General features: G+C 48.2%; 1 pseudogene; it reads right to left on the bottom strand.

Annotated features, from left to right (window-relative positions):
• Window positions 1-13,168: 13,168 nt before the first annotated feature.
• LOC120691358 lies at window positions 13,169-17,585 on the bottom strand (annotated as a pseudogene).
• Window positions 17,586-19,505: the final 1,920 nt, after the last annotated feature.

Raw genomic sequence — 19,505 nt, 5'->3', positions numbered from 1 at the left:
GATCGGAAGCAGATCCTCTGCTCTCTCTCTACGATACGTTCAATGGAGTATCCGATACGTACCCAAATAAGTATCCGATTTATTTTCATTTATTTTTTTACGGATACTTCTCCGATACATATCCGTCGTGTATCCGCCGTGTATCGGTGTCCAATACGTATCGGATACGTAATTCGCACCTCCTCTGGAGTATCGGGGTAATGTAGCGCGTAGGAAGTTGTGCCGCCCGGAGGGACGACAACCTAGACGTCGTGTTCTGACGGACCTTCGGGGAAAGTGCTTCAATTGCTTCTCTTTGGCCTGGGCGTTCGGTTAGAATGGTTCGGTTCCTCGGTTCTTGGAGAAGTTCGGTTACTGGAAAACAGGAAACAATCAGTTCTTTTTAGGACTAGGAACCGAGGAACTTTGGTTTCGGTTCGGTTCCGGTTATACCCAATGGAACCGAACTTCCAAGATGCACCAAAAAATAGCTCATCAAATAGCAAATTTTGATAACATTTTGCCTTATTTTTCATGCAATCAACACAACACAAGACATAATTATTATGGTTCTCCTAAATTCAAAGGAAAACAAGCAACAATCACAAAAAAATCATTGATTCACACTCACAACAGACTACAAACTAATAGGTTGATGGGCTGAACGTACAATAGTTCGGTTCTTCGGTTAACCCGTACAATAGTTCGGTTCTTCGGTTAACCGACTTAGGAACCGGAACCGCACCGAGTACTTCGGTTCCTAAGAACTAGGAACCGAAGAGGAACCGAAGTTCTCGGTTTTGATTTGGTTCGGTTCCGGTTCATGGTTTTTTCGGTTCAGTTCTTGATTCTCGGTTATATTTGCCTAGACTTAGCTTCTATACCCTTCACCGCGCCGCCGACTGTTATTCCTGCATTTGCTGTGCGGGGCGGCTGGTCACCGAAGCTACAGTTGCCGGAGCGGCGTGCGTCCCCCTCAGCAGGCCCCTACTCTACTTGCCTGGTCTTGCGGCCTGTCACGCCTACCGCGACGCCTTCTCGGATTCCTCCGGTGGGTGCGCCCTTGGCCTCGGGTGTGGTGGCCCGTGCCTCGGGCCGCGCCATTGACAGCTGTGGCTAACATGCATGTTTTTCACGGTGCCTCGGCAGCGGGGGGATGGAAGCGGCGGCGACGCTCTTGTTCTAGGTGTAGACATGGCGGCGACATGGCGGAGTCGCCCGATAGGGCGAATGGGGGAGAGACGGGGTCTCCCCTCAACACCCTGGTCGCATCAAACGAAGACGTTCCGGTTGTGATCGCGCCCCAGCCTCTGCCTCAATGAATCCTGGAGACAATGAATCCTGGAGAGGACGAACGACGTCTCTCGGCGGGACGAGGACCTCACTCATGGGCTGGTCATAACTGTAATTGCCGGTGCGACCGACTCCATTGCTGCCACCATTGCTCACCGGTTTGAGGTGGAGGAATTGATGCTGGTCCTACGTCCTTTCAGGCCAGCTAGATTCCTCTTGATCTTGCTGAGTTCCGAGCATCAGCCATCCGGTCCCGTTCCCGCTCCAGTCCTCCACCGCTCGCCACTGACATCAACGCCCCCTCCTCACGTCCTCATGCATGCGAGGCTGGGTCAACTACCTATGGCAACCATCCACGTGGCGCCCGCTGGGTTTGAAGCCTCGGCCCCCACGGTTTCACGGAACCAAGAGCCATCAAGATAAGCTCTGGTAGTCAATTAATATGCGTAGTCAGCCATCGAGGTCATGAGCCAAGCTTTGTGTTAATACCGCTCCTGAGACGGTCCCCGATCCAACTGGGCCTCGACGCTCATCTCGGCCCAAGCTCCCAAACAAGCGTGTGTCCGGGAGAGAGTGGATTCGGCCCGAGTAGTGGTGTGCGTGAGCTGGCGCCTGCGTGCGCGTCACGTGCGTCGCGTGGCTAGGTTCCTTGCTTAAGGGGAAAGAAGGAGTAGAGCTCCGCATGTATGAACAAAACACAACACTCTCCTATGGAGAAATCTGTCCTCCGTGCGAATCCCCTCTCTTCCTCTCGCTGATTCTATCTCTGATCCGTTCTTCTCTCCGGTAGCTAACATCCTGGTATTAGATTCCTTCGTTCCTCGGCATCTACCGCTCGCCCAAGTCGACCTGACCAGCGCCGCCGTGCATCGCTCCGATCTCGGCGTCCACGCCTAGCCTATCGACTTCCAGTCGGCGGCGACCCTGCATATCGCCGGTTAGCTCTTCCTGCGCCGGAGACCACCCAACTCCGCGCCGCTTAGGATAGTAGGTCGGGTTTGAGCACTGGATTCCCTACCGGCCCATGAGCACTTCACTCGTTTCCAGCGTCGCCAGGGCGCCATGGATCCCGCCGTCAAGATCATCCTTGACGAGATGCAGCAGCGGTTCTCCGACGAGCTCCGCAAGGGCTTCTCCGAGCACGACGAGAAGTGGGACCGCCGGTTCCTCGACCTCGAGCACTCTCAGGGCGCCCGGCTTGACCGCTTGGAGGACGCGGCTTAGGTGTTCGATGAATGGCGCCCCCGCATCGAGGCCACTGTCGACGACGTGAAGCTCGAGCTCGGCAAGGTCACCCGCTTCTGGGACCGCTCCCTCCGCGAGCGCGGGGTCCAGGAGCCTCCTATCTTGCCATCTCCGCAGTCGGCAACGGAGAGCTCACCTGCTCCTCACGGCGCCGACGGCCCCGCTAAGCACCGCATTGATCCGACTACACGGGATGATGGGTTCGGGTCGGTACTGATCCATACCCACATCCCGGCCAAGGGTGCGTGTTCTCGATCTACCCCTCCTCCTACCTCCTCTGGTTTTTCCCGCGATAATCCCTCACTCGGTAAACTACCCAAGTTGCATTTCCACCGCTTTGATGGCGATAATCCCAAACTGTGGATCTCTAGATGTGAGGATTACTTCGAGATGTACTCGGTAGATTCCAGCTTCTGGGTCCGATTGGCTCTAAACCAATTGGATGGTCCTGCAGCACGCTGGTCTCAATCGGTGTCCAAGCGTCTGTAACAATCGAGTTGGTCGGAGTTCTGTTCTCTGCTCTTAGAGCGCTTTGACCGTGATCAGCAAGAGTCATTGATCCGCCAACTTTACCACATCAAACAAACTACTACTGTTGCCGATTATGTTGATCGATTCTCTGAACTCGTCGACCAGCTCATTGCTTATGAACATACCACTGATCCCATGTATTACACCATTCGATTTCTGGATGGTTTGCGCGATGACATTCGTTCTGTTGTTCAAGTTCAGAGACCGTCTACTCTCGATACTGCTTGTTCCCTCGCTTTGTTGCAGGAGGAAGTGGCCGGCCCGGCGTCTCGACGGGATGCTCGTCGCCCCGAGGCTGGGTTTCAGTGGAGGCCGCCGCCTCCCAAAGGTCCTCTACCACTCCCGGCACCGCCCCGCGTGGACAAGATGACGGCTTCATCTCTCGTTTCAGCAGACGACAAGCACGCGGCTGACCCCGGCAAGCCATCGGTCGACAAGTTCACGGCGCTCAAAGCCTATCGGCGCGCTCGCGGCCTCTGCGACATGTGTGCCGAGCGTTGGCGTCCGGGTCATCAGTGTGCGTCGATAGTACAGTTGCACGTCGTGCAGGAACTCATGGATCTTCTCTCTCCAGATGTGGGCGATCATGCTGAGCTGTCCGATTCGGCAGACACATATCCCGGCTCTTCTTCTTCAAGTGATCAGGCACACTTGTTTGCCACTATCTCCCTGGATGCTCTCGCAGGCTCGGATGGTCCCAAGACAATGCGATTCCTGGGCTCTCTTCAGGGACAGGACATTCTGATCTTGGTCGACTCAGGCAGCACCCATTCCTTCTTGAGTGTCTCAGTGGCTGCTCGTTTCCAGGGAGTTCAGCCTCTTCCTCGGCCAATTCGAGTGCAAGTGGCCAACGGCGCAGTCCTGCAGTGCTCTCACCATTTACCCAATGCTTTTTGGTCGATCGATGATCACAGTTTTTTAGCTGATCTACGGGTGCTTTCACTGCAACATTTTGACTTAATATTGGGCATGGATTGGCTTGAAAGCTTCAGCCCTATGAAGATTCACTGGAAATCCAAGTGGATGGCTATACCATATGATACTTCATGTGTCACACTCCAGGGCCTCTTACCCCATGTGCCTACTGACACAGTGGTCCAGCTTTGCAGTATTGCTGTTGCAACCTCTGATGATCATCCCCTGCAACCTGAGGTCTCCTCTTTACTTTCAGAATTTGCTTCAGTTTTTGCCCCAGTTGCTGGCTTGCCACCGTCTCGTGCCTGCGACCACTCAATCCCTCTGGTGGCGGGGGCCAAACCGGTTTTCATTCGGCCATATCGTTACCCCCCGGCACTGAAATCCGAGATTGAAAAACAAGTACAAGAAATGCTGGATAAAGGATTGATCCAACACAGCAGCAGTCCGTTTTCTTCTCCACTGCTCCTTGTCAAGAAAAAATACGGATCCTGGAGACCGTGTGTGGATTACCGGTACTTAAATGCCTTGACAGTTCGCGGCCAGTTTCCTATCCCTGTGTTTGATGAGTTAGTGGACGAATTGGCCGGTGCCTCTTGGTTCTCCACGCTGGATCTGAATTCTGGATTCCATCAGATTTGTATGAAGGCCGGAGAGGAGCACAAGACGGCGTTCCAGACTCACTTCGGTCATTTCGAATTCAAGGTGATGTCATTTGGCCTCTGTGGCGCTCCTGCCTACTTCCAGGGCGCCATGAACTCTACTCTGCAACCCCTCCTCCGCAAATGTGTTTTGGTGTTCTTCGACAATATTCTCGTCTACAGCGGCTCTTTTGCTGACCATTTGGCACATCTGCAGGTGGTATTTCAACTCCTCTCTCGCGATCAGTGGCAAGTGAAGTTGTCCAAATGCACATTTGCACAGCGACAGATCGCGTATCTTGGGCATATCATCAGTGCAGAGGGAGTCGCCACGGATTCTCGGAAAGTTGATGCTATTGTTTCATGGCCTCCTCCTTCCAATATCAAGGAACTTCACAGTTTTCTCGGGCTCGCTGGTTATTACCGCAAATTTGTCCGTCACTTTGCTATCATTGCTCGGCCCCTTTCTGACCTCCTGAAGAAGAACACTATCTATGTTTGGACTGTCGATCACCAAGCGGCTTTCGACGACCTCAAGACAGCTCTGAGCTCTGCCTCAGTACTAGCTACTCCGGATTTCAGCAAGTCATTTTGTTTGGAGACTGATGCTTGTGCAAACGGCATTGGCGCTGTACTCATGCAGTCCGGTCACCCGCTGGCGTTCATCAGTAAGCCCCTCGGCCCCAAGACAGCCGGTTTGTCAAAGTATGAAAAGGAGTATCTGGCGATTCTGCTGGCAGTAGAACATTGGCGCTCGTACTTGCAACATGCCGAGTTCACCATTTTCACAGATCAGCGCAGCTTGGTTCATCTGACCGACCAACGCCTGAATACTCCCTGGCAGCAGCGGGTTTTCACCAAGCTCTTGGGCCTCCAAAACAAAATCATGTACAAACAAGGCGCTGACAACAGGGTTGCTGATGCTTTGTCCCGTCGACCCCATGAGCCCGACAGCTATCTCTGTTCTATCTCCTCCTGTGTTCCATCCTGGACCTCCACTATCATTCAGGGGTATGACATCGACCCCGACGCTCAGTTGCTTTTGGCCAAGTTAGCTGTCGATCCTTCAGCTGTACCACAGTTCTCCCTCCATGATGGGGTACTCAGGTACAAAAACCGTATATTGATGAACCGGCTTCTCCAGCAACATCTTTACCGTGCCCAGAACCGAATGAAGATGCAAGCCGATAAGCACAGGTCAGACCGTTCCTTTGCTGTGGGCGACTTTGTCTTCCTGAAAATCCAGCCCTATGTCCAGTCATCCCTCGCTCCACGGGCTAATACAAAGCTGGCATTCAAATACTTCGGCCCATACCAAGTCATTGGCAAGATTGGCTCTGTCGCTTATAAGCTCCAGTTGCCCCCTACTGCTGCAATCCATGACGTCTTCCACGTGTCGCAGTTGAAGAAGGCGGTCTCTTCCAGTAGTCAGGTCTCCCCTTCACCTCCTGACCCTACAGATTCTTTGCAGGTCCCGGAACGTATCCTGTCAAAGCGCATGGTGTCCAAGGGCGTTCGCTCCGTCCAGCAGGCCCTCATCAAGTGGTCATCCGGGCCGGAATCCATGGCCACCTGGGAAGATCTTGAAGCTCTCCGCCAGCGCTTCCCTTCTGCTCCCGCTTGGGGACAAGTGGGCTCCTTACTGGGGGGGCATGTTACTACCGCTCCTGAGACGGTCTCCGATCCAACTCGGCCTCGACGCTCATCTCGGCCCAAGCTCCCAAACAAGCGTGTGTCCGGGCGAGAGTGGATTCGGCCCGAGTAGTGGTGTGCGTGAGTTGGCGCCTGCGTGCGCGTCGCGTGCGTCGTGTGGCTGGGTTCCTTGCTTAAGGGGGAAGAAGGAGCAGAGCTCCGCATGTATGAACAAAACACAACGCTCTCCTATGGAGAAATGTGTCCTCCGTGCGAATCCCCTCTCTTTCTCTCGCTGATTCTATCTCTGATCCGTTCTTCTCTCCGGTAGCTAACACTTTGGTGGTGAGGTGCCTCCCGTGGGCGCCGAGAAGGCAGCCATTGATGACGGCACGGTTTCTGTGAATGCTGAGGAAGTCCTCGATGGCGCTGCACTGTTCGTGGGCACCGAGGTGATAGCCCCTGGTGATAGGCTGGCTGCTGTGAACGCTGAGGAGGTCCTTGATGGTGCTGCTATGTTTGTAAGCATCGAGGAGACGACTGTTGATGGCGGATCGGTTCCTTCGATCGCCGTGGACTCTCTTGATGGTGGCCCGACGTGGTGGTCTTCGAGAAGATGGTCATGCATGCACGGCACAAGGCCAATCCCAAAATCTACCATGGAGTCTAAGCCTCTTATTTATTGTGTTTTGATGATGTGGCAATATATTTATGGAAGAGAGAGGAAGAGAAATCAAGACTCCAGGTCTTATTTAGACCCCAAGTCTTCACGCAAATCAAGAATGAATGTGAGAGAGACAAGTGAGCCATATAAACTAAAGTAACACACTTTGCATTGGGAAGTACTCCCTCCTTCCTCGTTTATAAGGCACACACGCATATCAAGATTCAAACATTTATATCTTTGACCAATAATTTAACTATTAATTTTTAATTTTTATAATGTAAATTTTATATGATTGGATTCGTGATCAAATATAGTTTACAATGATTATAAATTTATAATCATAAGTGATATAATATATAACAAATAAATGGTCAAAGTATCGTTTGGAAGACCGTACCATGTTCCACCGTGCCTTATAAACGAGGAAGGAGGGAGTATAGTTTCTTGTGACGGAATCTTTAAGACTTAGACTTTATGAGTGGAGTCTACATTGGGACTGACCTAATGCCACCCAGGCTCGCGAGGAGCATGCTGATCCCTCGCGTGTGCTGGCACTGGGTCCTGTGTTGCCAGCCCACTCGAGGATGTTTTGGGGCCTCCATCACTCCTTTGTTGGGTCTGGCTGTTGTTGGACCAATTGGGCCTGGGCGTTCTACTGGGCTCCCCAAACAGCTGGAGGCCTTTCCCCCAACCAGCCCACCACCGTGACCAGCTGAATTGCCGGACTCTGAATCCAGCGCCCGGTCGTCGATCACACCATTGCCTTGAGCTGGGACAGATGAGACAGAACAGGCGCAACCTGCACCAATCTCACAGAGCCTGTTGTTGCAGCGCCCTTCTCCTCTGGTCCCTTGTCTCTCCAAGACTTACTACCGGCGCCAGAAGCAACGACCTTCTGCCACTGCTGATCTTGAAGCCGGGAAGCTGAAGCTACTCCTGGTTTATGCAACACGCAAAACTCAAGTCAAAGGAAGTGTTTCATGGCTAAAATCTCAAAAAAGACAACGAAGATCCTCCCCACTCCGTGGGCTGCAAGGCTGCACTCCCGTGTTTGTGCACCAGCTACCCCCCCCCCTGGTGAAGCCGCCACATCGCTGGTATGGCACCAGAAACACCCAAGGGAAGCACGCCCACAAGAACCATGAAGAAGGTGATGAGAGCTTTGGGCCTAATCAGTGATACTGGCAGCATGGATCGAGAAAGTTTAGACAAGTATGGCTTGTTGTTCACCCAAGCATCGTCTCTTCCTGATGCACAAGTCCGAGCCATGTGTGCATTGTTGTTCGGTTGGACAGCACCTGAGGATGAAGAGGAAGCCTCAGGAACTACTGGCTGCTGAAGTTCACAACTGTGGTCGATTTACCCCCTATGAAAGATGAATCCATCCAACATCAACTGCTAGAACATCCGCGGCCTGAACTCTAGAGCAATGCAGGATATTGTAAGAACTTTGACAACTTATTGTCGAGCTGATGTAATTTGTCTACAAGAAACAAAAATATCAGGCATCTCGCGTGGTACCATCCTATCTATGCTGGGCTCAGATTTTTCTTTTTGGGTTGAATTGCCTGCTACCGGTGAAAGCAGGGGAATTCTAGTTGCTTGGCGCCATGTGCTTGGCCCGACCAATTCCACTCGTTTGGATAATCACAGTGCCTCCACATCGAGTTTTCTCCCCCCCAATCTACAGAATTGGTGGCTCACTTGTGTATATATTCCTCAGGGAGATGACAATAAAATCAGATTTTTGCAAGAACTTAGAGGGGTGAGAGCTGTGTGCCTTGGGCCATGGCTGGTGCTAGGGGATTTTAACCTTATAAGGAACTCAGAGGATAAAAACACTGGGATTATCAACAGAGCAATGATGGGAAGGTTTGGTCACTTGATAAATGACTTAAAATTAAAAGATTTACCTCTGGCTGGTCGAAAATACACATGGTCCAACCAGCAAGACTCTCCAACTCTTATCAAATTGGACAGAGTTCTCTGCTCGATGGATTGGGAGCAGCTCTTCTCCAATTGTCTCCTACAGAGCTGTGCTACAGATGGTTCATACCACTGTCCTCTCTTGCTAGGACTGCATGGCATACAGCCTGGTAAGGCTAGATTTAATTTGAATCATTTTGGACTGAACTTGAGGGCTTCCAGGAGGTGGGGGCGTCGGCTTAGGCCTCTGAACCAATCTTTCACTTTGCTTTTGATACCCTGGCAAGAAAATTCAGAGCAACAGTATGGCACCTTCAGAGTTGGAGTCAGAAAACAGTTGGGCATGTTAACTCACAGATTGCAATAGCAAGTGAAGTATTTCACCAACTGGAAATAGCACAGGACAACCGATCTCTCTCCAGACTTGAACTTTGGTTGAGAAATAAACTCAAACCTCATTGTCTGGCTCTCTCATTGTTACAGCGCACCATAGCTTGAAGTCACTCCCGCCTCACATGGCTCAGCGAAGGAGATGCTAACACAACCCTCTTTCACTCACATGCTCGGCACCGGAAAAGGAAGAATTTTATCAGTAAACTCTTGAAGGATGATGGGACAGTTCTCACCAAGCATGAACAGAAAGAACAAAACATATTTGATTTCTACAGTAATCTGCTTGGAGAAAGCCCTGAGCGAGAGGTGACGGTGAATTTGGCTGAACTGGACAGGCCGAATATTGATTTAACGAAGCTGGATGCACCTTTTTCTGAAGAAGAAGTGTGGAGGCTATCAAGTCCCTACCTTCCGACAAAGCACCATGCCCCGATGGATTTACAGGAAAATTCTATAAATTCTGCTGGCAGATAACTAAAGTGGAGGTTATGGCAGCCATCTCGGCAGTTTGGAGCAGAAAGATCGCCCATTTTGAGGTACTCAATTCAGCTTATATCACTTTACTACCAAAGAAAGAGGACGCTACCTGCATCAAGGATTATAGACCCATAAGTTTGGTACATTCCTTCGCCAAACTTGTCATCAAAATTCTTGCTAATAGATTGGCTAGTAAATTGGACAAGCTGGTTTCTCCCAATCAGAGTGCTTTCATAAAAGGGCGGTTTATCCTAGATAACTTTATGTTGGTGCAGCACGCTACCAAGTTCTTACATCAGCAAAAACAAGCTCGAATTCTTATGAAACTGGACATCACCAAAGCTTTTGACTCAGTGTCATGGCCTTTTCTCTTGGAAGTTATGAAGAATTTGGGTTTTAGACCTATACGGTGTGTGATCTGATCAGTGGACTGCTTGCCTCCTCCTCCACCCAGGTTTTGCTTAATGATTCACCAGGGGAAAGAATTGTGCATCAGTGAGGCCTGCGACAGGGCGATCCTTTGTCCCCTATGCTCTTCATCTTGGTCATGGATGTTTTGGGCCACTTGGTAACAAAAGTTTCAGATGAATATCTCTTACAGCCTCTTGCGAGAAGAGCATTACATCACCATATTTCATTATATGCAGATGATGTGGTCATTTTTCTACGACCCTCTGCCAGTGATATTGAAATCACTCTAGACATTCTGCAGCTCTTTGGGGAGGCTTCTGGACTCAAAACTAATGTGCAAAAGTGTAGTGTTATGCCTAAACAGTGCACAGAGGAGGACAAATCTGTGTTGCAAGAACACCTACCTTGTCAAATTTCAGATTTCCCTTGTAAGTACCTTGGGGTACCCCTCTCTCCCCTCAAGCTGACAAAGGCACAAATTCAGCCCATCATTGAAAAAATTGGAGATCGGCTGCCAAGCTGAAAAGCTGATCTACTTACGAAAGCTGGAAGGAAAGTGTTGGTACAATTTGTCCTCACTTCCATGCTCATATACTTATTAATGGCATTGGACCTTCCCCAATGGGCCTTAAAGGCAATCGACAAAATCAGAAAAGGGTTCTTGTGGAAAGGGAGAAAGGATGCTAGAGGGGGACACTGCCTACTTACCTGGCCAAAAGTCACCAGACCTCCTAATCTGGGGGGCCTCGGTATTTCGCATCTTCAGAACATGTGTTGGGCACTAAGATTAAGATGGTTATGGCTGCAAAAAAAACTGAGCTGGAGAAGCCATGGGCATTTTTCTCCGTCCAAGCTCAACCACAGGTCAAAGTATTCTTCGCTATAGCTATTGTCACAAAAGTTGGAAATGGCAAAACACCTCTTTTCTGGACTGATAGATGGCTGCTAGGCCAAAGCTTTGCGCAAGCACTGCCACACTTATTCAGTTTAGTAGCACCGAGAGCAAGAAAGAAAACAATTCATGCAGTGCGCTATGATGGAAGTTGGATTACTGATATAAAAGTGGCACTAACTCTACAGGTCTTAACTGAATACCTTCAGTTGTGGAAACTCCTTTCAAATTTTCAACTACAGCCTGATATGGAGGACATACACATTTGGCAATTCTCAGCTTCAGGTCAATACTCAACAAAATCAGCTTATGAAGCACTTTTCATCGAGCCCACTGAATTTAGGCCCTGGGAAAGAATTTGGAGGAGTTGGGCCCCTGGGAAATGTAAATTTTTCATGTGGACAGTGGCTCATAATAGATGATGGACTGCAGACCCCCTTGCAAGAAGAGGCCTCCCTCACCCTACAACTTTGTCCTCTGCGCGATCAAGCGGTTGAAACAATTGATCACTTGATGATCTCTTGCTTTTTCTCAAGACAATTCTGGTTCAACATTCTTCACCTCTTTGGCTTAGACATCTTTCCTCCACAGCCGAGTGATTTGGATTTGTGAACGAAATCCACAAAAGAAGAGGTATAGGGAAGTGTTCAGTTCTTTTGACTCGGCGTTTCATGGCAGTAGAGCTAGAACCCCGAATGAAATAACTACCTAATAATCCCAAAGCAACTCCCCTAGCGAGGGGAGGTAGGAAGGGTGGCCCTTTCAAAGGCGGAATTGTATTATAAACCTCAGAGCCCCCTTGAGGGGGTTTGGGGGTGGCCGGTAGTTATTCCATTCCGTCAAGTAGTAGGTTGATCAACACCGAAGATCCAAATAGCGAGTTGATCAACCATTCCACTTGTTTTGGAGGGGGGGGGGGGTTCGGGGGGAACCTTTAAAATTCCCCCGAACTGAGCTATTTCATGATTTTAGAAAAATCATGAAATGACATCGGAAAAAAATTCAGCGATTTTTCGGTACACTTCCTATACAAATTGCACCCCTGAAGGGGCCCTTTCCAGTATAGCGTCGCGTCGGTCACTATCGCAGAAAGGCTCCCCTTGGGAGCCTTCCAGTGGCTTTTTCCATCTAGCTTTGGAAAAGTCTCCACAGTCTAAGCCTTCTTGTCCGATAATGCTCAAGTCTTTTACTACTCTTGCCAAGGAATGTAGGGTTCCTCGGTTAACGAGGTTGGTTAATAGCCGTTACCCCGGGGGATGATTGCGGATAGGTTCTTATGGCACTTCCTAAGCTAGGCAGTCGGCAAGGTCGAAACTTAGTATTAGTCTTTCCTATTTTGGGGAATCGAACCCCGAGCTCTACGGCATCCAGAGGAAGAGAAATCCAATGATCGGTTTCTTGAACAGAAACAACCAATGTTGCATCATCGGGTTCATAGACCACTTTAAGTTATTGATTCATGGCCAATCTGTTTAGAAAAGCCGATCTGTAAGGCCTCAAATCGTTGATTTATTGACTTTTCTTGATATCCACTGCCTGTTTTCAGTGAAATCTATTTTCACAACGGTTAAATGGCCCAAAAAGAGCCTTGTTGTAGCGAGCTCTCTATCGCGAGTTTGGATAGGTCCTAAGGTGTTTGTACCTCGAGTTGGAAAACACTCGGATCGCTTAATAAATAGAGCTTGAAACCCTGTTGGGGTTCTAGATCAATCCCTTTTATTTTGTATTTCACCAGCCAATCCTATAATTTTAGAGGTGACCAAAGGCACCACTAAAATAGATGATCCAAATATCCGATCTAAGGGAGGAATTCCTATTAATAGCAACCATCCCTTCGGGATGCCACTATCCATCCCTTCGGGATGGTTTTGATGTCTGGCAGGTCAACTCAAGCGACATGGCCACTCTCAGCCTTCAACGATGAAGTACGACAGTGGGCCTTGGCAGGGGCTCGAGTGTCTCATCTTCTCGCCCTTGCCCCTCTTGATTCTTAATTGGATATTTGTTAATGGTCAGGTTCTGGTTAAGTTTTGTTACAGAGAGAATCAGCTAGGTGTTTGGTTAAGGGTGGCTACATTCCCTCTAATATGTAGTTTTGTGTACTCCCCCCCCCCCCTTTTCTTAATATATTAATGCGTAGCTCTCCTGCATGTTTGAGAAAAAAAATTATATAATGCCATGTTGTCTAGATTTAGGCATCCAAAAAGTACATGGTTTTACAAATGCTAAAGCATAAATGGTAATATGGTAATTAGCTGACATACACAGTTCCACAGGTCTGCCATAATAGGAATGCTTGAATAAAATAAGGTTACCGATGATCTAGCCATGTACAGAAAAGATCTCACAACCGCAACAATAATTCCAACAACTTCTCCGCAGCGGAATTCTCTGCATCTTTTACCCTTGACATAGGATCACCTATTGTAACAAAAGTGCCATTTTGAGTTTCTACCTGAACAGAGAACACAAACTTCCTATCATGTGCAGGGCCACCTTCTTTTTCCAACCTGTAAAGCAAACTGATGAGTTACCTACTCATTAACATACGATGATATCCAGCACAAAATGATATAATCAAAGATCAAAACTTTGAAATAAATGGTAACCATTGCAACTCCATAAAAGCCATTTATGTTTTTGCTGCCTTCATTATGTTTCTAGGTGGCTTCATATGTGGGTTTTCCAGCATCCTGGACATAGTCTTGTAGTAAAAGACCAGATCACCAGAAAGTTCGTCATTTCAGATACATGTTACTTTCAAATAACACCAGGATCCAGAAATTGTAGTTTAACAGGGCCATTTGAAATAAAAAATCTTTTCATAACTCTTTTCGGTCACACAAGGTGATTTGGCACTCGAATGGTCAGCACAAGATGGGTGCAAGGTGCATGTCTAGTGAAAACATTACAAACATTAGAAATTTGAAAGTTTGTCAAAAACGTATACCAAGAAGCTTGGAATTTTTTTGAAATCAGGCACAACTCTAGACGATGTAATGATTCACATTGACAAAAAAAATTCCAATCTAAATTTGGTTTCATCTAATAGACAAAAAAAGACATTTCATAGGCACATGCAAGTCTTCTAGTGCATAGCACATGAATTTGTCATTTTGGTATCTATTAAACTAACTTTGGACTTTTATGTTTTGTGTGTATTTATCTATAGTCTAACCCATAGGTGTGCCAAATTTTAAAATAAAAAAATCAAAGCATTTAGGTACTATTTTTTCCGAATTTGCAAGATTTCCATTGTGTTTTCACTTAAGATGCAGACATACATGATAAGATCATGTTTCCAAATTTGTTCCAGCAATTGTGGTCAAAATTCTGGCCAGTTACAAAAGTGAAATTAGACCAACGGCAAAATTGGACTACAAGGTGCAGTATAAAGTAACCATTAACAAGATTGATAAGACTAGAAAGTTTATAATCTTCTACAAATTAAATCCACATTTTAATATAATTTGAGTTTGGAGAATGCCCATGAATATCATGAAGTAACCAAACATAATGCTCATGAAGCTGGCAACGAGGACCAGACAAGAGCACTATAGATGACTAGATTCATGTCTGCAAATTGACAAAAAGAGTAGTTCCATAAAAAAAAATTGACAAAAAGAGTCGAGAACCTTACTTAAAAATGGGTTCTGGCCAATTCTTTCCAATGCACTGATCAGCAAGTTGATGTTTACACTCCTTGAGCGCCCCAATCTCATCCGCCGATCCATTGCCAAGCCCAGTGATCACTTGCTATTTTGCACCACCAAGCTTCGCTAACGCATTTCGTGCTGCATTGAGCTTAGCAATTACCTTCTGCTCCGAGGAGCCAAGCCCAACCATCTCCCCACCAACAAATACATTTACCACTGTTATCCCACCCCTCTGCCATGTCTTGAACTGGGCAACTTTGCCATGTTTCTGGCATAACTCATGCAATGTAGTCACTGGTTGTTCATCTACGGTTTCTGCCGTGATAATTGGCTCAAAAAGCCACCTTGTAACCTGAACCATACAATAGAAGCAGAATCATACAGTAAAGCTGTCACTACTGCCACTTAATCCAAGTAAACTAATCTATATTCATATATATGTCATTTCAAATAGCACGCAAGCAAATTTCATGCAAGTAAACTAATCTATATCCATATATATGTCATTTCAATGATTACACAGACAAATTACTACAGATGCAGGTGAAAGGTATCATACAAAACAAATGGAAGTAATAAAACAATATACTTTCATTAAAAAATAATTTCAGGATATGTATGTTACTTTGACCAAACTATGCTTTTAAACTACATTTCAAAACTACACATTCTTTGACATACCTGTTGCAAAACTACACATTCAACGAATTATCGTTCCAACCAAGGGACTCTAACCAACCAGGCACACACTTGCAAGGGACATATGGTCATTTCAACTGGTTGCTATGCCAAGTAATAACTTGCCATCCTAAGAGTGACGCACCGAAGACTAAATTTGAGAGCTCCTCTACTCCATATTCTTATTTTTAATAAACAGCAGATCATAATCTGACGTGCCTAGCAAATGAAGGTGAAAATTGCCATGTGTCCTTTTCTAATGAGCATGGTTGTTTAGAGTCTATTGAATAGAATGGGAATTGGTCAGAAGTGTGTCCTTGCAACAGGTATGTCATAGAAAGTTTTATTAAACCATGAAATCCACTCTATGTTGTAGGTTTTACTGATCTAGTAAAGATTAAAACTACTAATCAAAGTGCTTTTTCAGAGCCGACGTCAATGTACAAAATGGCATATGTTTCTGAACGTAATGAAATAGACATAACTAATGAATAAAAAAAACCTTCCAAAGCTTCTCAAGGTCAAATTTGCAATCAACGTAGACAGCAGCAGCGATGGACTCAACAATATCCGCAAGCACCTTGGGAGCTTTAACCAAACTCCCACCATAAGGTGTAGTGGCAAGGTCATCTTTTAGTTCTATCTTCACTGATTCAATAAACTGGCCTACCTGCATATGTATACCCATGAAAAAAGGAATCATCAAACATAGGGCATCTTACATGTAAAATTATAAGCGGAGATGAGATATTGTCAACACAAGTCCATGATATTTAGAAACAGAGAGTATACTATGAACTTAATAAAAAAAACAGTTCAAAAACATCAGATCCTTCAGAAAATGAGAACGTAAAAAAAAAACTAAATTTCAGTGTGTGTTTTGAGGTCAAAATAAAGTCTTGTAAAAAACAGCCAGGTCGAGCTGTAAGTTTTGGAAATAGAAAGGCAAATCTATTAATTCATCACAAATTAGCTACTTACTTTTGCACACTTTCAAAACAATGAAATTTGCTTGGACCTGATAATTGATTAATAGATAATAGTAAAAGAATATGGCCTGAGCCGGATGGTACTTTTAATTTTTCTATACATATACAATGTAATTTAAAAGGCAACATATTTGTGTCATTCAACACATACATTGATCTTTCTTCAATCGGCACAGCAAAACTAACAGCTCTATTAAGAGAAAAACTGGTGAGATCACTCCAACGGGTACCATCAAGTTTTTTGTATATACTATAATTTATCAATTGAAACCACTAGTTTGGAGGTTTAGAGAAACACTCTCTGCTATGCTCCTTCCGTATCCCATTTTTTGTACTACCCACCGGACTATGCAAAACATTCAATTACAGAGCATAAGCAGACACCTGGTCTGAAAGTACAGCAGAGTGAGTTTTTACAATAGGCACAGCACTACAGTACTTTCCTATAAATAGAGTCTAGCCGAATATGACAGACTGACAAGACAGTTTTACCACCTATATATACCCAGACCTGCACAATCAACAAATCAGATTCCAAAATACTCCGAAATTCACACAGTTCCAGGGGAGCTGAGGACGATTATCGCTTACGAGAAAGTCGAGGCGGGCGCACTTGCGGCGGAGCAGCGGGTAGAGATCGTGGCGGACGGCGACGCGCGCAAGTTTCTCGGTGGAGACGTTAGCGGCGCGGAGCGTGGATAGCGCGCCGGGGCCGAGGGTGGGGTTGGTGAGGTAGAGGAAGTTGGTGAAGGCGAGGCCGAGCGCGGCGTCCCCGACGAACTCGAGCCGCTGGTAGGAGGTCACGGTGTCGGAGAAGGACTGGTGCGTGAGCGCCTCCTCGAGGAGGGCGCGGTCGCGGAACTGGTAGCACAGCAGGCGCTCCACGCGCGCCGCGGCCTCCGCGCGGTCGGCGACGAAGCCCGGCGGCGGGAGCTTGACGGGCGGGGCGGGGCCGGCCGCGGGTGGAGGTGGAACCGGCGGGCCGCGCTTGCGGGAGGTGTGCGCCGGCTTCATGGGATCCTCGCCGGTTGTTGCCTGCGGCGGCGCGGGGGTTTGGGGGGATTTTGCGGGAGGCGTCGGAGTTTCGGGGTGGAATCGAGAACGACGGGGGGATTCGAGAGCTGGATCGCGCAGGCTTTATGGGCTGCGAGGTGTCGAGGAAAAAGAAGGAAACGGAAAGAGTAGCACGCGCGCGGCGCCGCCTGGCCGTTTGGAGTCAACCATGCCGATTGTGGGGGTCTATTCCCCGCGTTATGCGGAGGGGGAGAAGCGCGTCGCATAAGGTCACTGCCGTCTCTCCCACCACCTCCAGCGGTCGCGAGGGGGGCATCTTTTTTGTTGAATTAGAGGGGAATGAATGATTTCGATTGATCTCTGTTGAATGATGTCTGTACAATATATATGTAACACCCATGGTGTTAATCACCACGCGGACAGTCCGTTTGGGACCGCGGACGGTCCGCCCGGACGCGATCTGCTTCACCTACCAAGAGACAGAGGTTCGCCGATCGCCGCCACGTGTCGGCCGTCGAGCCTTTTGCTCGGCCATCCCAGTATGCCGCATTGAAAGCGCGTACCTCCCCTTCACCCACCCCAAGCTCATCTCTCGTTCTCTCTCTCGTTTCACTCTCCCTCTCCCTCCCGACGCCATGGGCGGAGCTTGAACTCCTCCCGTTCGCCGGCCGATTCCGCGAGCTCCCCTCCATGGATTTCAAATCCACAGCACCCAAAGCTCAACCACATCCCTAGCTCCCTCCTCAACCTCTCCAACCACCGCCACAACCCCCACCTCGCCGGGAATCTCGGATTCCCCGGCCGTCAGTTCGAGTTTCGCCCAAACTCGACCTCACCATGGAACTCCATCGTCCGGGCACCGTTTCCTTCGTTCAAGGGCTCAAATCAACTGTAAGTGAGCCACTCATGCTCATGCTCCCCTCGTTCCTCCTCGTTCATGTTGTTTCCACGCACGTTCTCGATGAGGTCATTTTACCGCCACGGGCCGCACGTCGCCGACTAGGTTAGGCTTGATTTCTTAGCGTGCATCACCCATGCCCGTGTGCGTCTCATCCAGTAAATAGTGTAGTGCTAGCCTCGCCGTCGGTCGAGCCACCGTCGGCGGGAACGGCGCGCCGCGGCGCCGCGCCGGCCTCACTGGTGGCGGTGCGCCATGTCAAAAGACACGAACCGCAGACGGTCCGCCTAGGAGGGCCGGACAGTCTGCAGGTCAGGTTAGAAGTTGTCCAGAGACGTTGTTGTCTCTGATTGTTTCGCAGAATTGAACTGCGGATGGTCCGCTATTGGAGAGCGGACAGTCCGCCGTAGAGTTCGAGATTTGTCCAGAGACGATGTTGTCTCTAGTGGGTTTCGCAGGGTTGAACTGCGGACGGTCCGCTATTGGAGAGCGGACAGTCCGCCGTAGAGTCTAGAATTTTGTCCAGAGACGTTGTCGTCTCTGGTGGATTGACAGAGTGAACTGCGGACGGTCTGCCAAGGAGGGCCGGACGGTCCGCCGGTAGGATTAGAAATCTGTCTAGAGACGTCGTTGTCTCTGGTGGATTGGCGTAGGTGTATTGCGGACAGTCCGCTAAGGGTGAGTGGACAGTCCGCCAGCCAATATAGAAATTCTCCAGAAACATTGGTGGTTCTAGTGGGTCTGCCGAGTAGAACCGCGGACGGTCCGACACTTGGGCGCGGACAATCCGCAGTACATTTCATTTCGAAGTAGTAATTATGTAGTTGGGTTGCACTCAATTATTTCATTGCATTCATGTAGCATCCGCAGTTGAGGACGTCGTGTATGAGGTGATAGCGGCACCACAGGAGCAGCCGGATCAAGCCCAGGAGGAGAGGCGTGAGAACCCGGCCCAAGGCCCATCTGACCCCAGCTCTGAGCAGCAGACCGAAGGCAAGCCCCGGTGCATAACCTTTATTTCAAATTATGTATGTATTCAAACTTGGTTTGTAAAACTTATAGCAGAGTCTTGTGGATATTGCTGTATTTTCAATTATATGTCGTTCTTGTACCATCTGCGCTCACCTTCGCGTGGGACTATCGGTGTTATTTCGATCAGGATGTGGGCTGAGAAAGGATCGACAAATTAAGCCATTAAGCTAAAGCGTCCGATGTGTTCAAATGACGACCATTACATTTAATTTAGAGTTTTAATTTGGCGGTACCGT

The sequence above is a fragment of the Panicum virgatum genome, chromosome 9N, assembly GCF_016808335.1.
Source record: "Panicum virgatum strain AP13 chromosome 9N, P.virgatum_v5, whole genome shotgun sequence".
NCBI classification, from domain to species: Eukaryota; Viridiplantae; Streptophyta; class Magnoliopsida; order Poales; family Poaceae; genus Panicum; species Panicum virgatum.
The sequence above is the reverse complement of the archived record's forward strand: the minus strand, read 5'-3'. Positions and strand labels throughout refer to the sequence as shown.